This window comes from Maniola jurtina, chromosome 23, assembly GCF_905333055.1.
Source record: "Maniola jurtina chromosome 23, ilManJurt1.1, whole genome shotgun sequence".
Lineage (NCBI taxonomy): Eukaryota > Metazoa > Arthropoda > Insecta > Lepidoptera > Nymphalidae > Maniola > Maniola jurtina.
This window is the reverse complement of record NC_060051.1, coordinates 7,314,885-7,332,047: the sequence shown is the minus strand read 5'-3', so window position 1 is coordinate 7,332,047 and position 17,163 is coordinate 7,314,885. Positions and strand designations below refer to the sequence as shown.

General features: G+C 36.1%; 1 protein-coding gene and 1 long non-coding RNA gene across 2 annotated transcripts in view; one reads left to right on the top strand and one right to left on the bottom strand.

Annotated features, from left to right (window-relative positions):
• The window catches only part of LOC123877398, a 757,955-nt gene that overhangs the window by 530,054 nt on the left and 210,738 nt on the right, over nt 1–17,163 (top strand). The window lies entirely within an intron of this gene.
• On the bottom strand, nt 347–11,842 carry LOC123877417. Its single transcript, XR_006798583.1, has 3 exons — nt 11,830–11,842; nt 11,528–11,530; nt 347–400 (listed from the first exon to the last, which is right to left on the bottom strand). It is a non-coding gene; the product is annotated as an uncharacterized LOC123877417 (long non-coding RNA).

Sequence of the window (17,163 nt, the reverse complement as noted above, 5' to 3'; positions counted from 1 at the left end):
TACTCCTTTTGATGGTCGAAATTGTTTTTGTACGATATAGTGGTGATAATTAATTACGTAACTTAAAACTAAAGCTACGAGGGTTAACTTAGATAGATAGATAGAAACTCTTTATTGCACACAAAAACACATATAAGGATAACAACACAGTAAGAAGAAAACAGAAAAAAAAACAATTGTGTGCAAAGGCGGCCTTATTGCTTGGAGCAATCTCTACCAGGCAACCTTTGCTGAAAGGAGAAGTTATTATATTATTAGTCTTAGTTTATTATAAACCTGAAAACTTGAACATAAAGTTGAATAACGATTGTGAATACTAATTTGAAATGAGGTCATTTTGCTCTTATTTTCGGGCTGCTTTTGAAGCACTTATTACAAATCCTGTATAGATGTCATATAGCTGGTGACAACCCTGATGCCGGCCTAGATATGAAATGTTGCAAAGTTAGTCTTCATATAAAGACTAGGGAATGTTTTAATTACTGTCTCAACTGGGTTACAACTATGCAACGCATATTGCTTATGCTTTGATAGTTGGCTCCATTTAGAAAACTACCTTCATTTATATTGATTTCAACGAGCACATTGCCACTTTGGATTCTCTCTAACAATGTTTGGTTAATGATATAGATAAATCAACGATACACAGAGTCGTGAGAATGGAACAAATAATAGTGGTCTAGGCACTTTGATCGATTACGGAAAAACTGCACCAATCAATATTACGGTATTAAGGTACTAGACAAACAAAAACAGTTTACACGCACGCACACTTTCGCATTTACTTTTTTTGCATAGGAACATAGCTTTTAGTTTACAAAATAACTTCTGCAATATTTCTACAATAAGCGATATACTCCCGCCCGGCTAGCATGGGCAGCAGATAACAATTATATCCTCGATTATATCCACTGATTTGTATGACATCAGTGGATATAATCGGGGGATATAATTTATATCTACTGCCCATGCTAGCCGGGCAGTGGGTATTTTATACATAAACATTTGCACACAGCGCTAAATTTTTGAGCAATTAACCATTCATAGCAACAACTCGTTCATTTGACATTTTCTATTAAATACCTACCATGTTAATTAAAGCAATGCAAATTAACGAAAAAGGTATCACTTTAAACATTTTTTCCACTTACACACTGATCGAAAAAGTAATATGATTCATATTTCTTCTTCAAACACAATATCTTTCTTGACTACTAATTGTTTACCTAGAAATATTTTATATCAATGGTCCACGTACACTTATTAGGTCCTCTTCTATTACGCGCTACTTACTTTCATTATCCACCTCTTCACCATCTACACATTTAACATTCATTGCTGTTTTAGCTCCAACTTTTCCAACTAACAACGTAACATTTCCCGCAATGGATGCGACCTTACTAGATAGAGTTCAACCGTTTTTCCACAGGAAGGTAGGTGGTACAGGAGCATCTTTCCGGAGTTGATTGTGTTTGCACAGAGCAGTCAATAGTGCTTAATTTTCTCCTTTTCTAAGCTTCACTTTACTCAGGATAATGCAGCTACGTTAAGGACAATACTTGGTTGATCAGACTTCAAATTCAACTTTTGCAAGGTTTTTTAACTGACAAAAGTAAGGGCATGGACAGACAATAAGCTTTTGCGCACTGATTAAGTCTGAACTGCTCTCTCTAATCTCTCGGGCCGCGTTAGACACTACCTTCGTACCCCGCCGCCAAGCGTTATGTTTGACCAAGCCTTAAAAGTACTAAACGTATAACACGACCCCACCGGGAATTTTAACAGCCAACTCATCACACCACAGACTATTATAAATCACCAGCAGCCCTAGCAAAACCAGGCCGGTTACCGCCATAGTTTGATGGTACACTATCACCTCTGATTGGCCGACACTCTTTCACCATTGGTTAAAATGTATTGTCACAACACTGAATACTAACTATTACTAAATAATATTTAAAAAAAAATCAGCCAAGTGCGAGTCAGACTCGCGCACCGAAGGTTCCGTACTCGGGTAATTTTTCCGACAATTTGCGCGATAAATCAAAAACCACTATGCATAAAAATAAATAAAAATCTGTTTTAGGATGTACAGGCAAAGCCCTTTCATATGATACCCCATTTGGTATAGTCATTTTACTTGGAAAATTGAAACACATTTAATTTTTTTTTTTAATGATGTGACCACAAATTCACGGTTTTCAGATTTATTCCTTTATTTGTACTATAAGACCTACCTACCTGCCAAATTTCATGACTCATGAAAATCATCATATTCTAGAAAAAAAAAAAAATTCTAGAAATAAATTCTAGAGTCATACACACGAATTATAGACACGACGGAAGGACGACGGGCAGACATACAGACAAACAACAAAGTGATCCTATAATGGTTCCGTTTTCTTTTGAGGTACAGAACCCTAAAAATGACCTTTATTCAATCAAACACTGCAATTGAATAAAAATACAAACAGATAAGTACATAAGAAGACACTCGCACTACTTGCCGCTATCAATTTATCGACGCTCGCATTTATTTATTTAATTACTTATGGCGTTGTCCTTGTCCCGCTCAATTAGCTGCGCTCAGGCAGCTCTACTTGATTGGTGCTATAACGGTTCCTTTTCTTCTCTAGAGATACTATAAAAACATTGTCGCGTTGGTTGCGCTAGGGCTCCTGCTGTCAATTACTATACGAACGATTCTAATATATCACGGTAACAAAACAAGCCTGCGTCACATTCGCAACCCATAAAGCCTATAGAGGAATTGGCCGGAATTCCGAATATTACCCCCTAAACTATCATTTGCCGATACCCCCGTTCTAGCACCTTTACCCTATAACTTTGAAAATTGACTTTAATTCTGACTTTGCCATCCATTGCTTGGCTAAGTTTATAACCGAATTAAAAACGTTGATTATTTATTTAATGTATGCTGAAGGATTTGGTAGTTATGTAATTATCCCAAAAAAAACCTCTACAATAAAGTGATTAATGTAAAGGGGTTACGACCCTTAGAAATGAGGGAAACCATAAAGAAAAAATAGTCTATCTTAAAGCCAAAAGATTTTTCATTAGTTTTTTTTAGTAGTGGTAATTAGTTTTTTTAATTGTGACGTAATTGTACAGAAAGTGCATTTATTAAACTTCTTTACCCATAAAATAAGCCATTTTGAATATACTTGGCCATTTGATTGAATGCTGAAATGAGTAAGATTTTTTTGCTAGGTCATCAATAATGATGCAATTTTTAAGTACATTGAAATAGACTAATCTTGAAAGCTGGATGCAACGTCGAGCTATGCGCTTCTAGATTTTGCACGTAACTTCATCCGATAGGTATAAGTTTAAATGTGTAAAGTTTAAAAGTGTAAATTCATTAATTACCAGAAACAATTACCATCGTTTTACGTCGATTTCAAAGTGTAATAAAATGCCCATCAAGCCATCTTTGTTCGAAACAATCTTAGACAGCGGAGAAGAGGTAAATAGATACAGTGACATGTAGATACTCGTACACAAAAAAGACTCAGTTCACTCAAGAGCTTCTGCAGTAATGTATGTCGAACAATTTGAAGATATCGCAATGATTCGTTTCGAGACCGTCCAATATCGAGATAGGATTGATTCATAGTCACAATTACCTTTGTATGTTGTGTGGGACATTTGGAAGCAAAATCTTATATTATGGAACAAGGGCCTCAATTGTTGTATTGTAATCTTGAAGACTTGAACCTACTCAATACAATTTTGTAGAGATGTTAGCTAAAAATTAATATAGTCTTGACTTTTTTAAAGTGCGTATTGCAATATTTGAGCCCGTGTAACTTTCAAACATTCAAATTCAAATTCAAAATATTTTTATTCAATTAGACTTTTACAAGTTCTTTTGAATCGTCAAAAGCATCTACCATTGGTTCGGAATGCCTTTCCTACTAAGAAGAACCATCAAGAAACTCGGCGGTTGCTCTTTTCAAAGATTTGATATACAACATTATGCCATGTATAAAAGCAATTGAGGTCCCGTACTGAGGTACACGGACGTATTGAGGTACATTGTAAGGTTAGTAATAATAATAATTGTTTAATGTTATAATAATGTAAAAACCAAATGTGAAATGAAGAGAGAATATAAAAGGCTTATTTATTTATTCAGCTTTCAAAGTTCAAATTACAAATTTTTTAGACAATTCTGGCAAAGTTCAAGCTACTTAGGTACACATTTTTTTAAAATTCTGGCAAACCACAGACACAGATTTTGTTTCTAGAATGTGTCTTCAAAATTTGATTCAGTATGTTTGGTAAGTATTAGAACTAAACTACGTTTGTATAGAGAACGCTAGGGAAACGTCTCTTCAAACGTTTTTGAAACCGTCAAAAAATGTCTTCTATAGGGGTGCCGTCACATGACAGCGTATTAAACCAATTTAAGTTATGGCCGGAGTATATTATATAAACATTATATAATAATCTTGGCTATTTCTATAGGTACAATCAAGCCTAACGAAGTTTTCAGCTTCAGTACTAATTAGAAGTTCGATAGAAATTATCGTAACTCAAAGAAAATTATTGGATTACCTATTATTATAACTTCAAAGATCTCAATTCCGAAAATAGTTTTAGATTTGATTACAGATATTGATTATATTAAAGAAAATAATGGAGTAGATGGAAAATTTCGGATACCTATAGAATTTTCCGCTAATTAGTAGTTTAGCCGTCCTACGGGATATAAATCGGATAGTGTGCACAAGAGCTTATTGATCTGGTTCCTTCTTCACCTTTCTACCTTCGAACTGCAAGACATCGTCAAGGTCTGCATCCGTGCGTACTTGATATTCCTCAGACACGTACGTAGCGATTTGCTTCCTCGTTTCTAATCCGAACCGCTAGGATATAGGACGCTCTTCCGGCATCAGTTTTCCCCTCCACTGTTGGATGGACCTACCATAAATAAGTAATATGGATGTGTTATCATTATCATCATTATCAACCGATATCCACAGCTGCACATAAGGTCTCTTGTAGGCATATTATTGTAAATTGTACACTTGAAAAGAGCAACCGCCGAGTTTCTTGCTGGTTCTTCTCGGTAGGAACAGCATTCCGAACCAGTGGTAGATTATTTTGACGATTCAAAAGCACTTGTAAAAGTTTAATTGAATAAAAATAATTTGAATTGAATTGAATTGAATTGTAGGGACTTCCACACATCGAGGTCTTGCGCCGCCTAAATCCAGCGGCTCCCTGCGACTCGCTTGATGTCGCCTGTCCACCGTTACATTGGTATCGATTTCTTCAAATAAGACAAGAGTTTTGGCTGATTTGATATTACGCTGAACAAATTGGTTCGCAGGCAAAATATATCAGTGTTCACGCCACTTGATTTACTGTACACGGTCGCTCGTAAGTTGCAAGGGAAAATACCTACGAAATAGGAGATTTGGTTTACCTACAAATCCAAATCCGCCAAAATGGTGGTGATACCCTAGTTTAAAAAAAATTATATAGACTAGCGCTTGGCTGCAATCAGACTTGCTAACAAGTGATGATGCAGCCTAAGATGGAGCCCGCTTGCCTAGAAGTTGCCTATTCAGCCTTGATTTGAAGGTACCCATATTATAGGTGGAAGGGAAATAAAACATCTGACTGACGCTAGCGGTCAACGAACTTGAAATAGGCCACTTGGGGTCAATGCCACGTCGTAGGTGGGTAGTTTAGCACGCGGGTTTGAAAAATACTAATTCACTAAAACTACAAGTTATTGGCATTGGACTGTGTTTAGGTACAATAATAATAACCCTAAGTTTTTGCTATCGTTCACACCCTGTATAACACAAAAGTAGGGCAATATTCATAATTATGAATAGGTATAGCAAACGCAAAATTCAATCCGCTTGTCATGTTGTTTCCAATACATTTCATTTCACTGAAATGCAATTGACTCGGTTAATAAATTCCTTTACTGATGATTGAAAGGCCGTATGTCACACCGGACGCTTTATATCCATTTCTACTTCGTGTTTGATAAATCTAAATCCATACTAATGTCTGTTATATATGACTAATGCGAAAGTCTGTCTGTCTGTCTGCTACCTTTTCACGGCCCAACAGTTTAACCGATTCTGACGCTTGGTACAGGGTTAGCTTATATCCCGGGGACGGATATAGACTACTTTTTATCCCGGAAAATCAAAGAGTTCCCACGGGATTCCTAAAAACCCATATTATATAAAAGGAAAAGCTGACTGACTGATCTGTCAACGCACAGCTCAAACTACTGGACGGATCAGGCTGTTTGGCATGCAGATAGCTATTATGACGTAGACACCGCTAAGAACGGATTTTTGAAAATTCAACCAATAAAAGGGTAAAATAGGGGTTTGAAATTTGTATACTCCATGTGGACGACGTCCCGAGCATAAGCTAGTCGTAATATAACTTTACAAAATATGAGGGCTGTACCAAATCTGTTAGTATCTCTATTATTTGATGAAACGTTCAAACGGTCCCTCACGTTTTCACAGAAGTTTTATATGAGTTCATTCCCGCGATCAGCTGTTTGCAGGGTTGTTACATTTTGATTTTAGAAATTCCACCCCTAAAGGGTTTAACTAGGGGAAGAAAGTTGTAATATTTTTGAAGTTATACCTATGAAAATTAAAATTTGGGCTTTCGGGCAAAAATGGAAACGAAAATCGGTGAGGGGTAGACATTTCCAAAAAAAACCTGACACACTTTTTTTTGGAAATCCCCCCTCGCCGATTTCCAAGAATTCCACTCAAACGAAGCCACGACGGGTCAGCTAATATTAAAACGAACCATTGATCGAGAGAGCGGTTCAATAAATAATCAATTAATGTTAATTTATTGGTGTTACAGGTGGTGGTGTGATAAGCGACCATATTTATTACTGGGATTAGTTCTATTCGTCCAATTTTCATTTCGGTTCCGGAATTTTGATTTGATGGATGTTATTAATAATATGCGGAAGTTTCGTATTTCTACACCTTGATGTACCGTGTAATGAAATATCATTGTTTCATTCCAATTAATTTCCAACGTAACTTTGTATGTTACGTTGGGAAACTTTAGCATTAATTATATTTTGGTGTTGTTTTGTTTTCGATGCTTCTTCCTTTACTTTTTAACCCCCGGCCCAAAAAGAGGGGTGTTATAAGTTTGACGTGTGTATCTGTCTGTGGCATTGTAGCTCCTAAACTAATGAACTGTTTTTAATTTAGTTTTTTTTTTTGAAAGGTGGCTTGATCGAGAGTGTTCTTAGCTATAATCCAAGAAAATCGGTTCAGCCGTTGTAAAGTTATCAGCTCTTTTCTAGTTACTGTAACCTTCACTTGTCGGGGGTGTTATAAATTTTTAATTTAGACTTGTTTTATTATGTGTCTCGATTGCTTTTTGATGATAATTAGATTTGTACTTATTAAATGAAACAGTTTTGTTTAATATTTCATCTTCATCATCACCTACTACAACTCTATCGCTTTTAGGGTTCCGTTCATCAGAAGAAAAAGGAACCCTTATAAGATCACTTTGTTGTCTGTATGTCTGTCGGTCTTCGCATCTGTCAAAAAACCTATAGCACAAGTAAAGGAAAAAAATTCTAATACCGATAATACATAATATTCCTTCTGTGCTCAGACATTATAATTATTGCATTATCCATACTAATCCATACTTTTCCATACTAATATTATAAATGCGAAAGTGTGTCTGTCTGTCTGTCTGTCTATCTGTCTATCTGTCTGTCTGTCTATCTGTCTGTTTACTACCTTTTCACGGCCCAACAGTATAACCGATTCTGACGAAATTCGGTAAGTACAGGGTTAGCTTATATCCCGGGAACTGACATAAGCTACTTTTTATCCCGGAAAATCAAAAAGTTCCCACGGGATCTGAAAAATCTAAATCCACGCGGACGAAGTCGCGATACTGTGTAAAAAAGTAATAAAATAAAACCACCAACGCAAGACAATATTTTATTTGAAAATACTGCAAAGAAGACAAAACACATAGATATACGAGTACGCATAAAAGCAAAAGTTATATAAAATAAATAGACTTTTCGCGTCATTCAAATCGAGCGTACCTAAGTCTTTGACACTTGAAATACTTTGCCCAAAGCTTAATTTGCATGTCTGAGACATTTCTCCGTCACTTGGCAAATATTAACTAATTAATAATTCATTTGGCGCCATTGGATTGGCTACACTTGGCAAAAGTTAAACACAGCGTCTAAGTTCATTCGCTTAGTGAATACTTAATCAAAATTTTTAAATTAAGTACCCCTATCTAACCTTCAGGCATAGAATTATAAATATCTAATAGTTTAAATAATAATAAGAGTGCTTAAAGTTCTGGGCACCTTGGCTCGTTACAGTGGTTTCAATTATTGAGTAAAAGAAAAAAAGTTCTTAAAGAAGTTTTACACTCGTTTAAATATTTTTTATTTTTATTCAACTGATGTCAATCGGTCAAACCTCGTAATAATGGTACAAAGTATAACAATAATGGTACCCATGTAGAAAATTACGTCGATCCGTTTGCTTCACACGTGCATATTTATAATATCTTTCTAAATATACAGGATATTTGGTAATAAGTATATAATGACGACACTTACCCATGCTACTTTGATCTGATAAACACAATGCTGAAGTATAATGACGAAATAAAGTTATAAAAATTTCCATACAAAATTTAAAAAAAAAATGTCAAAGTTTTCATGACCCTAACGTGCCCTAACTAAACTAAAGGGCACATTAGGGCCATGAAAACTTGGTCATAAAAAAATATATTTTGTATGGAAATTTTTATAATTTTATTTAGTCATTTTACTTCAGCATTGTATTTATCAGATCAAAGTAGCATGGGTACGTGTCGTCGTTATATACTAATTACCTAACACCCTGTATAACTTAACAGGAAAACGCACAGCTCAAACTACTGAACGGATCGGGCTGTGAATGCAGATAGCTATTATGACCTAGATATTCGCTAGGAAAAGATTTTGAAAATTCACCCCCTAAGATGGTAAAATAAGGGTTTAAATTTGTGAAGTCCCCCGGACGAAGTAACGGGCGAAAGCTAGTAGAATAATAAATTTCACTTTTGTTTACTGACGCAATCAAAAAAGTCTAGACTGCAGAAAAGAGAGCATGCCAAGAAACTGGCCAAGTCCTCTGAATTGTGACAAATAGTACCTAACTTGGCACCGAAACACTATATTAGCGTTTGATAAAATAGAAAATATACATTTGATAAAGTTTATCGGATTCCTAAACAAAATAATGCACAATAATCGAAAAGAGCCGTCATAGCCTGATAGGAGTCGTATTAGCCTATAGTACGCGACAGATTGAGATGGCAATCGGGGTACGAGGCGGGGGGACGCCCCGCACAATCGCACGTCACCCGCGCTCACCTACAACGGGTTAGTGCGGCAGCTGTGGTAGTGGTGTCAAAAAATAATTTATCTATAGTACATATTCAATATAAAAAAATATTCAGGATATTAGATTTTCATTAAACCCCATATTTAATACAAAATATTATAGTAATTTAAAAAAAATGGAAGAAAACAAGCAATACATTTTCTATTAGAATTGCTTTTAAATTTGACGAGGCGTTTGCCAAAGATACGCTCCACGTCACACGATATCAGTTGCGAATATCATACTCATTCGCGATAAAATATATTCTATCGCTACGCGTTAGTTTTTTATTCGTTTGGAATATTGCCCCTCGGTAGTCTTATTTATCAAATAGATTCTTTCGATTTTGCCATTCAATCAGTTCAGTATTTGCTTTGACAACATTATGGACAACTCTCAAGCAGAGAGATATACTATCTTCTTATACTATCGAAGATTATGTAAATGATAAAAAAGCGTGGAGTTGACCTGCAATTCGCTCCAGCAATGCGCAGGACTTCAATTGCTTTTATACATGGCATAATATTGTATATCAAATCTTTGAAAAGAGCAACCGCCGAGTTTCTTGCTGGTTCTTCTCGGTAGGAAAGGCATTCCGAACCAGTGGTAGATGCTTTTGACGATTCAAAAGAACTTGTAAAAGTCTAATTGAATAAAAATATTTTGAATTTTGAATTTTGAGATCTATACCTAGAGCGTACTTTGACTTTGCTCTGACTTAAGTTTCATTTAAAAAGTAACAAGATAACAAGTGTAAATTAAAAATTTTCAACACCCCCGACAAATCATTTTCAAATAAATAATTATGTATATCTAGGCAACGTCCATCTTGACAGCTTGACATTTGTCAATTGACACTTGAATATTATGAACCTAAGGGTTATCTAACCTTCTTTTCTACAAGAAAACTAGAAAATAGCTGATAACTTTTAAACGGCTGAACCAATTTTTTTGGATTATAGCTAAGAACACTCTCGATCAAGCCACCTTTCAAACAAAAAAAAGTAAATTAAAATCGGTACATTCGTTTAGGCGCTACGATGCCACAGACAGATACACAGATACACAGATACACAGACACACAGATACACACGTCAAACTTATAACACCCCTCTTTTTGGGTCGGGGGTTAAAAACTAGAAAATAGCTGATAACGTTTAAACGGCTGAACCTATTTTTTTTGGATTATAGCTAAGAACACTCTCAATCAAGCCAACTTTTAAACAAAAAAAAACTAAATTAAAATCGGTTCATTCGTTTAGGCGCTACGATGCCACAGACAGATACACAGATAAACACGTCAAACTTATAGCACCCCTCTTTTTGGGTCGTGGGAAAGAGACGGATTTACGCCAGTGTTCGTTTTATCAGTGTCTTAAGTCAAAGTGCGCTCTGTAGATCTCAGCCTCAGGCATGTAGGTTTCCTCACGATGTTTTTCTTTTTTTTTTCTCGTCTGGCCTTACAAAGATTAGCTAATGTCAAGTTTGTAGTTATTTGTAACAAGTTAATTAAGCTATACAAGTATGGACTATGGACCCCGTCTGTGCCGGCGCTCGCCGACACACGCACGGCACCCCCTTAGAGCGCTTTCCAGTCAGTTAAAAAGAAAACACTCCAAAAAGGCAGAGCACGCCCGCCAGCTAACACGAACACAGACGAAGTCCCGATGTGTTTCTTCACCGTTAAAGCAAGTGATATTTGCTTGAAACTACCACAGATAGTTGTATGTAAAGCATAGACCATTTGATAGTTGTATGTAAAGCATGGACCATTTTGAATTTGTATTCAGTAGCGAAGGGTGACTTTTAAATTTGGAAGCTCGCGTTCGGTAAGGCAAACAAAACTCGAAGTAAACATGATCCCAACCAACAATGCCACTAGTTCCTGAGTCAAGTTATACTTTGTGGTAGCTAGTTGGTACCTCGTGTTATTTGACTTGATGAACATAATGGAGAGAGAGCCAGCGCGTGAAAGACCTTCGTTATTTAATATAAGCTGAAAGTTTCTCTGCGTATTGCCCCCAACATGGGGAGGAACGATCAGCGACTATGAAGTTTGTATCATGGTTTACCTTCTGTCAAACTTTAAAGTTTTAAAGTTTAAGGGTGTCTGGCAGAGGGTTGCCACGATACTAAGTGTCTCGCAATGTATGAAGTGATTTCTAATACTATTACGAAAGTATAAAAAAATTAGACTGTATTTTGACTTTGACGTAATTTTTTTTACACCTTATCTCTCAAATCTTGCAAAGTTATCTGTTATCTCCCAAAGCCACCATGATCCAAACTTCACAGTAGCTGATCGTTCCTCCCTGTGCTGGAAACAATACGTAGAGAAACTTCCAGCTTTTATAAAATAACTAAGGTCTGGCACGCGCTGGCTCTTAGTCCATAACTATTTACCTTTATTAACTTGTCTTTTCGTGTTTAAGCCATGTCTACCTAAACCCTTGTCATGGGCTCATTTGACATTTATTTTTAATCCATTGAAGGTTTTCTACGAAAAAAGTATTTTTGTATCACTCGATGAAGCAGCAATGTAGAACCAACCAATGTCAAATGAGATCGAAGCCCGAAGGCTCCCTTCCAGAAAGCACCAATTATAGAGCTGCTGAGATGGAGAATGATATAATTTATGATTATAAAAGCGAAAGTGTTCTGTTTTCACGGTCCATCTGTTTAACCAATTTTGACATAATTTGGTTCAGACTTGCATCTGCGGACGAACTTTTTGTTCCGGAAAATCAAAGAGTTCCCATGGGACTTTTAATAAACCTTAAGCACATCCACGTGGACGAAATCGCAAACACCATCTAGTCATTAATTAATTTTAACAAGTGTAAATTAAAAATTTATAACACCCCTGACAAGTGAAGGTTACAGTAACTAGAAAGAAGCTGATAACTTTCAAACGGCTGAACCGATTTTCTTGGATTATAGCTAAGAACACTCTCGATCAAGCCACCTTTCAAACAAAAAAAAACTGAATTAAAATCGGTTAATTAGCTTAGGAGCTACGATGTCAAAGACAGATACACAGATATACACGTCAAACTTATAACACCCCTCTTTTTGGGTCGGGGTTTAGAAAGCGGAAAATTAATAAAATAGATGTATCTATATTAAGCGGTGGAAAGAAAAAGCATAGAGCATAGAGCTTTTTAAATTTCGAAGCAGCGTTCGGAAACTAAAGCAAAGCTGTGAGTAAACGGAACTCTAAACGCTGACTGCGTATTTAGTTTGAGAGCCAAATCACACTCCTCCAACTAAAATGGCGGCGATCTCTATTTATTTTGTTGTTTTATCCTTGTAAATAAACCCGTCAAATGAAAACTATTTGGATTGGACTGCTATTTCTTATTCTAATATAATATTTACCGTATTATTAAATGATATAAGTAATGATATTATGTAGCATTTATTCGTACAATACCTCTTTTTAAACCCCGAACCAAAAAGAGGGGTGTTATAAGTTTGACGTGTGCATCTGTGTACCTGTCTGTGGCATCGTAGCTCCTAAACTAATTAACCGATTTTAATTTAGTTTTTTTTTGTTTGAAAGGTCGCTTGATTGAGAGTGTTCTTAGCTATAATCCAAGAAAATCGGTTCAGCCGTTTGAAAGTTATCAGCTCTTTTCTAGTTACTGTAACCTTCACTTGTCGGGGGTGTTATACATTTTTAATTTATACTTGTTGTTCTAAGCTATGAACATAATATACTCATGTAATACTTTTTTCATGTTACATTGCATTTTACCTTGCGTCAGTCTGTACGCTGCATAAATATAGTACCTAATACCCCTTTCTTCAGGGAGCATTATGAAAGGTATTTTTTTTTTCTCTCTTCTGGCTTTACAAAGATTAGCCAATGTCAAGTTTGTAGTTATTTGTAACAAGTTAGTTAAACTATACAAGTATGGACCCCGTCTGTGCCGGCACTCGTCGACGTACGCACGGCACCCCTTTAGAGCGCTTTCCAATCAGTTTTAATAAAAAAAACACTCCAAAAAGGCAGAGCACGCCCGCCAGCTAACATCAACACAGACGAAGTCCTTATGAAAGGTATATCAATACATTTAGACCAGTCTAGTTTAGAGATTGTATAAAATAGAAATAGCCACAATATAATAATGTAGCTTATATAGAAGACAATATTGTCTACTTAGTTTGAACAAAAACTTCTTAACCAATATCAAGTATTACAGTAGTTTTGATTTTAACTGCCATACTTAAATATGTCGACACTTATACTCCGAACAGTTTTATGTAGAAACTTTTTAGTTGACGCAAAGTTTGAGAATCGCTGTGCTGTTGTAGTTTTGGAAGCGTTTGTGACTTTGATGTATAAAAGTTTTTCATTGTTTTTCTTTAGTTTTAATACCATACCTAAGTACCTTCTTACACAATAATTATTATGATCTGCATCTTTATAATATACCTATGAATACATAGTTTTTTATGCTGGTTCTTCTCGGTGGGAACGGCATTCCGAACTAGCGGTAGATTTTTTTGACGATTCAAAAGCACTTGTAAAAGTTTAATTGAATAAAAACACTTTGAATTTGAATTTGAATTTAGGGTTCCGTACCCAAATGATGCCAACGATTACTAAGACTCCGCTGTTCGTCCATCCATCCGTCCGTCCGTCCGTCCGTACGTCCGTCTGTCTGTCAGCGGGCTGTATATCTCGTGAATCGTAATAGGTAGAGAATAGAAATTTTCACAGAAATACATTCTATTGCCGCAATAGAATGTAGCAATAAATATACCGCTGCACTATAGTCGTACCCACTCCTGGTACAAGCTTTACGCTTAGTTGGAGGGGAAAGGGGAGTATTAGTCATGATTAGCATGGCTAATATATTCTTTAAAAAAAACGTGTTATTACTTGTGACCGATTTTTAAATCAGAAGCTACGTATATTTTCGCTTGATTTATTATTTACTAGAGGATGCCCGCGACTTCGTCCGCGTGGATTTAGGTTTTCAAAGATCCCGTGGGAACTGTTTGGTTTTCCGGGATAAAAAGTAGCCTATATCCATCCCCGGAATATAAGCTAATTCTGTACCAAATTTCGTCAGAATCGGTTAAACTGTTGGGCCGTGAAAAGGTAGCAGACAGACAGACACACTTTCGCATATCACACTAATATTATAAAGGCGAAAGTTTGTATGTGTGTGTGTGTGTGTGTGTATGTTTGTTACTCCTTCACGCAAAAACTACTGGACGGATTTGGCTGAAATTTGGAATGGAGATAGATAATATCCTGGATTAGCACATAGGCTACTTTTTATCCCGGAAAATCAAAGAGTTCCCACGGGATTTCAAAAACCCTAAATCCACGCGGGCGAAGTCGCGGGCATCGGCTAGTTTATAATATTAGTATGGATTAGTCTCAATTTTTAGTTTTTAAAGGAATCGAATAAGTTGGTATAAAATAAAACGATTAGTAAACATCTCGAATATATTTAGCATAAAGTAGTATGGACGTATAATCATTTACGACGTACGTAGCTCAAAATAGTCAAGTCAGGACAATCCGTTTGTCTGTCCGCGCAATACCAAGCGAGAAGCAAATCGGCGACGAGTTTACTTGTATCTCTTTCATATTAAAATATAGGGTTGCCAACGCAACATAATTTTAATAGAATAATAAAAATTACACTAAAATACACTAAGAGCCTCTTAATTTCTCTCATCTCTTTCATGCCTTATGTGTGTATGCATTTTTATGTAGCGAAATTTCATCGAAATAGGGAAAGGAAAAGTTCTTTATTTTGAAAGGAAACGATTTGGAAGGAGAAAATTAGAAGGTACGTCAGAAAATTTCTCTCAATGTAAGTAGATAATAATATAAGTGTAGAGGGGTTTATTCGTAGCGTTCTCCAGAAAACCGTAGTTTGACACTCATTTGAATACTCACCAATCAAACTCAATGGTAAATACATTTTAGGAACTAATTATGTGTGTCTGTGTCTATGTTTTCCAGATTTCTATTAGAATATTCAGTTTTCAAATTACAACGTCTCAATAATTTAGGTAAGTACATACAAATATTTGAACCCGTGTAACTTTAAAACTAGCAATGTTTACGGAAATCTCGCAAACCACGGACATAGATATAAGTTTCTAGAACACGTCCTAAAATTGCGTCGAGTTCGATTAATTAATATTAAAATGAAAACCGAACTACGTTTGTATGAAGCTAGTGATGGAGAGACCGCCGTTAAGTTTAATTGAAATTTCAATGCATGTGGAAAAAATCACTAGTGTGTTTGTTTGTTGGTTTATTGATTTGTTGGTCTCTCCTTCAATCACGTCGCAATGCAGCAACAGATCAACTTGATTTCTGTCTCACTCTTTATCTTGGAAAATCAATGAGTTCCCTCGGGATTTCTAAAAACCTAAATTCACGCGGATTATAATTTAGGTATCATTTCTCGAAAGTGGCAGCCCTATAAATCGCTACGAGTTAGCAGTTTTTCTGTGCGCTGCTCCAGCACGACTCAGATTTATTGTTTTTACTGTTTTTACATTCGCCATTCCCGGCGTTTTACTGCGACAGTGAAAGTTTCAGCGCGGAGAAAATTCTTGCGAAATAATACAACACGGAGTAAAGGAAGACGATAGATGGATATTTAGAAGCAAAATAGTTACGACTTAAAATCTGTCAAAAAATAAGCTACTAATTCTGATCAGAACTAATTTTTAGAATATTCGTATCCAAATCTTAGTAATATGAAAAGGACAGACTCAGGCTGACAGTTTTAAATTTATTTTAAAACTGTCAAACCTCGTGCCAGTAGTTACCATCACACTAATATTATAAAGGCGAAAGTTTGTATGTGTGTGTGTGTGTGTGTGTGTGTGTGTGTGTGTGTGTGTGTGTGTGTGTGTGTGTGTGTGTGTGTGTTTGTTACTCCTTCACGCAAAAACTACTGGACGGATTGGGCTGAAATTTAGAGTGGAGATAGATTATACCCTGGATTAGCACATAGGCTACTTTTTATCCCGGAAAGAGTTCCCACGGGAATTTTAAAAAACCTACATCCACGCGAACGAAGTCGCGGGCATCAGCTAGTATTTCATAAAGTAGAGTAGCACTTAGATTTTGGGTCTTTAATTCAAAATTCATTAATAATAAAAAATTAGCAATATTAAAAAAAAAAGATACAGATATACTCTAAATTTAGTATAGAGAAAAACGTCAAAATTGACGCCACTGAAGACTTTTTTTAAATCTTTATTACACACAAGTGGTGATAGCCTACTCTAGCAGCTAAGATTTCAACCTGCTACTCTGGAGGGTGAGGGTTTGACTTTTCGAAGTTATGTGCGTTTTAATCACTTAAGTATCACTTGCTTTAACGGTGAAGGAAAACATCGTGAGAAAATCTACATGCCTGACAGCTCTCCATAATATTCCCAAGGTGTGTGAAGTCTGCCAATCCGCACTCGGCCAGCATGGTAGACTTAAGCGATTTAAGACAACCCCTTCTCATTCTAAGAGGAGATACGTGCTGAGTAGTGAGTCGGTGATGGGTTGTTGATGATTATAATGAAACACGTAGAACAGCAGCTACAAAAGAAGCCATGTATTTTGATGTGCTCCCGTTCTAGCTTTTTACACAAGTCTGTGTAATAATGTTATTTTCGTTTATATTTATTTCGCGTAAATGAGTCGAAACGCGGTACCTGTATTTTCGCG